This window comes from Marmota marmota, unplaced genomic scaffold (genome assembly GCF_001458135.2).
Source record: "Marmota marmota marmota unplaced genomic scaffold, marMar, whole genome shotgun sequence".
Taxonomy (NCBI): Eukaryota; Metazoa; Chordata; class Mammalia; order Rodentia; family Sciuridae; genus Marmota; species Marmota marmota.
This window is the reverse complement of record NW_025999969.1, coordinates 3,234,345-3,240,768: the sequence shown is the minus strand read 5'-3', so window position 1 is coordinate 3,240,768 and position 6,424 is coordinate 3,234,345. Positions and strand designations below refer to the sequence as shown.

Here is a 6,424-nt window from a genome sequence, read left to right as displayed (position 1 = left end):
GTAAGAAAGCTTTCTGCCATTGAGTTACTTGCTGCAGATCTTTTTCTTGTTTATTCTTAGGCAAGTGCTGGCTATGTTGCCCAGGCTAGTCTCAAACTTACAATCCTCCTGCCTAAACCTCTCAAGTAGCTGGGGTTATGAGCAGGTGCCACCATGCCTGGCTTCAATCAATTTTTGACTGAATGGAAAACATGACTCATAAACAGAATAAAACTTAATATATACAAACAGATGAAGAAGTTTCAGAAACAATGTAATTAGCCAACAACAACATTAGAGCAACTATTATAAATATCCTACATATTTTCAATAACATTAAGGAAAATGAAAATATAATTAGAGAAGGAGAGGAAAATGTAAAAAAGAACCAAATGAACATCTACAGGTGAAAAATGCAATTTTCGAAATGAAAACGTCACCAGATTAAATTAGCAGGAAATTAGACACTACAGAAGAAAAGATCAGTGTCCATGAAGACATAGTGACAGAAATTATTCAAAGTAATGGCAGGGGAGGGCAAGGGAAAACTGAAAAAGTTTACAGAGAATTGGTGACTGACAGAGTCCCAGAAATAGGAAAACAAAAGAGGAGGAGAAAGATTGAATTCAAAAAAGTAATGGCCAAAATTTTTCATATTTGATGAAAAATATATGCCTATAGATAGATCTAGTAACTTAATAAACCACAGACAAGATAGATTCAAAGAAAACCACAGCAAGACACATCATAATCAATTTGTCCTAAACTCATCATAAAGATGCAATCTTAAAAGCATCTGGAAATAAACAGTGTCTTATTGACAGAAGAAGAAAGATGTGAATAACAGGCAGACTTCTCATGAGAAACTTTACAAAGACAATGACATCTTTAAAGGATCAAAAGAAAAACAAAGCCACCTGTCAAAAGCTAAGATGGACTCCTCAGGCTCTCAAGAAGTCTTAGGCTGGCTTCCTGATCCTGTCCATCATGTGGGCAGAGCAGGCCACATCTGGGCCCCCACTAGGTCCCATTCTGGATCAACAAGGCATTTGTATTAACCAGTTCTGCAAAGAGTTCAGAAAGACCACAAGGGACATCAAAGAAGATATTCCTTTACCTAAAAGATGTTTATGAAGCCTGACAGGACATTTGGTATCAAGATTTGGACAACCATTATTTCCTACTTTTTGGAGGTAGCTTTGGGGATTGAAAAGAAAGTAGTGGATAGGGAAAAATATGATCGGCCTGGTGATCCGGAAGCATGTATAAGAGATCAAAGCTCAATCCTTTGCCCTGCAGGATGTAACCCTGTCCTCCATAGTTCACCCCCATGCCTTTGATGAAGGACCTCAGTGCTGAAGTGCTAGTAGCTTTCTAGAGGAAGCAAGTCACATTCCTGGCTGCTCAAAAAAAGGCAGATTTGGAAGAAGCTGCCAAGAAGTGACTCCCTGCCCCCCACATGCCAAAATTTTGAAGGAAACAACTGGAAGGAGACCAGATTTTAAAATCTATATTAAACCTGAATAAACATTGTTTGCCACCCAAAAAAAATTAAAGAGAAAAGAAAAAGAATAGAAAAGAACTGCCAACTTAAAATTTCATACCTGGAGAAAGTGCATTTAAAATATGAAGGAAAATTAAATGTACTCTTTTAGATAAACAGAAAATTCATTGACAGCAATACTGCATCATTAGAAATAGTAAAAGAAAAATGACCCCAGAGGAAATTATGGAAACTTGAAGGACTAAAGGACACTGGAAATGATAAAATTGTGGGTAAATATAAAAGACATTTGTTTAATTTGAGGCAAAAACAGTAACAGTGTATTGTGTCATTTAAAACACATTTAGAAATTAAATATGTGATAGCAACTGCACAGACAGGTAGAAATTAGAAGCCCACTATTGGTAAGTTAATTAAGTTAATAAAGTCCATACGTCATGGACTCTATATTCTTTCTAAATGTTGTGGTAAACTTAAAAAAGCAACTTTTAAATCCTAGAACAATGAGGAAAAATAAAACAAGGTCATCTTGCTAATAAGCCAATGGTAGAGATATAAGGGAATCCAAAAATACATTCATTTTATCCACAAGAAGACAAGGAACGAGAAAGTGGGAAACAAAGAATATATGGGACAAGGAAAAAAAATAGGACAATAGACTTAATCCTAGCTATATTGATAATTCCACGACCTATAAATGATCCAAATACTTCAAAGGATAAATAATCCTTTTGGATAAATATTCGAGAATCAACAACATATAAGAAGCTCTTAAATGTATAGACATGGAAACATAAAAAGTAAAAGTATGAAAAAGCAATAAAGAATGCAAAACACAACATAATAAGAAAAAAATGGCTATGTTAATATAACAAAATTGAGACTTCATAGCTAGAATTTTTAAAATGGATAAAGAGACATTTTATAATGACACAGAGATAAATTTATCCATGAGACAACCATTTTAAATGTGTCTGTATTGTGCTTAACAGTAAACGCTTAACAGCTGGCTCACTAGGAATAAAAAGCTCTGCTCTGAAGTATTTTTTGATTTCCATTGTATAAATACTTCCACCACGGCCAATTTTAAACTACAACATGACATCTCCAAATTCAGAGTTAAGAGAAGATGTACATAATCAGCTTTTGTGAGTGGGAATTAGTTTCCTCTAACACATCATTATATGTATCTAATAAGTTTCAAATGCATGAAGCAAAACCTGATAGAATTGAAGCAATACTTGTCAGAGAAACAGTTAAATAAACAAACAAACAAACCATGAATCAAAGAAAACTATAGGATAAATTTTATAATACTTAAACTGAATTAAAATTAAAATCCAACATATCCAAATTTGTAAGACATAACCAAAGTCATACTTAGAGGAAATTTTATATCAAGTTATTTTAATAGAAAGTAATAAAGGTCTAATAATAATTGATTTTCACTTTTACTTAAAAAAAGATAAAACAAAAAGGGCAACTAAATCCAAATTTATTATTAATGAAGAATAGTAAAAATAAGAGTAGATTATTAATAAAACAGAAAATGGGCAAACAATGCATAAAATTAATTAAACCAAAAAGATTTTGTTAAAAAGAAATATCACATTGAAAAACATGTAGCTAGGGCTGGGGATGTGGCTCAAGTGGTAGTGCATTCGCCTAGCATGCATTAGGCACTGGGTTCGATTCTCAGCACCACATAGAAACAAAATAAAGATATTGTGTTCACCTAAAACTAAAAAATAAATATTTTTTAAAAAAGAAAAAGAAAAACACGTAGCTAGACTATCAACACAAAGAGAATAATTTAAGCAGTATTAGGAATGATGGAAGGAAAAACATAATAGATTTTACAGATTCACTACAAATTTTTAAAAAATAAAGACATATGAGAAAATTATACTAATAGTATCTCAATGTACATGAAAATCCTTGAAGGACATAAACTAGTGAAAGTGACTCAAAAATAAAATATAACACCTGAATATCCCTATATCAGCTTTTTAAAAAATGAACTTATAGTTAAAATTCTCTCAACAAAGAAAGCTCCAGGTCCAGACTGCTTTGATGAAGAAGTACATAAAACATTTAAGGAGAGGTAGTAAGAATACACAAAGTGTTCCAGAAACAAAGAGATGATGAATGCTTCCCAAACCATGTCATAAAGGCAATATTACCCTGATACCAAAACCAAGCAGTTACTACAATAAAAATGGACATCAATATCACTCATAAACATTTATATGGAATGCATTGACAAAATACTAGCAAATCAAATTCAGCAATAAACAAAAAGGATAACACACAGCATGAGATTGAGTGAAGTTTATTTAAAAAAAAAAAAAAAGCTCATTTTTTACATTTGCAAATCAAACAAGACAAATTACCACATTTGTAGAGAAAGGAAGGAAAACTACATGTTCATCTTAATAGATCTCCCCCCACAAATTTGCAAAAATGTAACACTCATTCATGATTTTGCAAAAATAGCAACTCAAAGCAAACTAATAATCCAAGAGAACTTCCTCAACCTGAAAAAGGGTATCTATAAGAAAAAAAAATGATTTTAGAAATCCTACAGCTAACTATGAAAAATCATGCTGTATACATATAATAAGAATTGTAATGCATTCTGTTGTCATTTAATTTTTTTAAAAATCAATAAAAAAAAGAAATCCTACACTAAGCTCAGTGGTGAAAGATTGAATACTTTCCTACAAATATCAAGAATAAGACAAGGAGGTCCACTCTTCCCACTTCCTTTCAACATTGTACTAGTTCAATAAAGGAAGAAAAAGGATAGTAAATAAAATGCATATACTATAGAGGAAAAACTGATTATTATCCCGTACACAGAAAATCCCTAAGAGACTGTAACAAAAGCAGTTAGAATTAGTAAGTGAAGACCTGGCAAGGTCACTGCATACAAGGCCAAATACACAAAAATCAGTAGTATATTTCTCATGTATTAACAATAAACAACCAGCTATTGAAATGTATTTAAGCCAATTATAGTATCATTTAAAACATGAAATATTTAAGAACAAATTTTTTTTCCTACTCTGTTTTGCTTTTTCCTTCCACTCCATTTGGGGCTCTGGGGGTTCAGTTACCTCCCCATTTGGTCCCCTGGACTGTCTTTCTTTGTCTCTTGATTCTAACTTATAAATAAAGAAAATATTATTCAAAAAGAAAGAAAAAGAACAAATGTAAGGGGCTGGGGCTGTAGCTCAGCAGCAGAGCACTTGCCTAGCATGTGTGAGGCACTGGTTTGATCCTTAGCACCACATAAAAATGAAACAAAATAAAGGCATGCTGTCCATCTACAATTACAAAAAAAAATTTAAAAGAATAAATATAACAAAATCCACATGTGTGGATGCTGAAAATTACAAACCATATGACCCAGCATTCTTAGATTTGGCCATCCATCGACTGGTAGCTGCAGAAATAAATTGTACGATATCCAGACAATAGAATATTACAAAGCGATGGGGGGCTTCATGATGATTCATGAAACAACATGAATGATCAGGTTGAGGAAGGTGGTCCTGAGTCTTGGCCTCCAGCCTTGAGACTTTACCTAAGAAGGCTTTAGCCATTGTACCCATGAGAAAAAAATAGGAAGTACTAACATAACAAGGAACTGTTATTGGGAAAGACTTACAACTCAACAAATCTTTCTAAATCTCTAATATGGGGCTGCTATACAGAAACCCACTCTCATGTTTTTATCTTCTTTTAATTTGCTTGTTTGTTTCTTTATGAGGAATAGGTCAGCATTTTAACTCAAAACTTAATTTTCTATTTATAACTCAGGACTTAATATTTTTCTCCCATTGCATAAGCTTTACCTCTACCGGTTTTTTACTATGTCGCTAGTTTAACACCTCTAATATATTATAACTGTTATAAGATTATTGCTTTCAGTTATAAGTTATGTCCTTTCAGTTATAAGATTATTGCTTTTTTGGTAAGGTGTTTAATTATCTAATTTTGTTTCTTGAGCTCAGCTGCAAGGAATGACACCCAACTGCCAGCCAAATCTGAATAATAACTGTCTTTTTCTTTTTTTCCTGTCCTGAGGAGGGGATAATGGAAGATATGTGTGAGGTGGTCATTTGCTCATGAAAGTTTGTTTTTTCAATTTACATAAATAAATTGTTGTAAAAATTGTACTTTTCTAATTACCCCTCTTTCTCCACAGATTCTGTCAAGCAGTGTTTACAGGTGATTCAGGTGGGGTTGACTCAACAGACACAGGGTATGCGCATATTAGATCAAGGATGGGCACAAGAATTAAACAAGGCCAGGCTCACACTACAGTGGGATTTGATACAGAGGCATCAGAAGACTGAAAGTTTCTAGCTCTGGGGTAAGAATAATGGATAGAAATTGAGATTTTTTTTTATAACCATCTGCAACTGGAAAATGATAACAATTAAAAGAAGAAGAATATGATGAAATGAGAGGACAGGTAGCCCCATGACCATGTCATTGAATCACCTCTATCTAGACTGTAATTTGCTCCATCACTGTAATTTTTGGCTTCTTAACCAATAAATTCCTATTTTTGCTCAAGCTGATTGGACTTGGGTTTCTATTACTTGTAAACAAATACTGAAAATAAAACAGAAAAATATAAAATGGGATAGAAAAAATATATAAACCAAACAAAAATTTTTTTTTTAATTTCCCCTGGTGCCTGTTTGATGAAAGACTGTGATAATAATGTAAAATAAAACAAGAAGAAACTCAAAGGTAAGCGCATAAAATAACAGGATCTCCAGAACATTATTAACTAAGAATGGTGAAACCAAGTATTCTTGTTTTATACCAAGTTTGATGGGAATGCATTTAATGTTTCACTATTTTATTATAACATTCAACACTGTTTAGAATTTGTTATTCTTTATCACGTTAAGGAAGTAGCAT

The 6,424-nt window shown here is 32.8% G+C and overlaps 1 pseudogene; it reads left to right on the top strand.

Annotated features, from left to right (window-relative positions):
• The first annotated feature begins 858 nt into the window (after positions 1-858).
• Positions 859-1,423, top strand: LOC125617082 (annotated as a pseudogene).
• Positions 1,424-6,424: the final 5,001 nt, after the last annotated feature.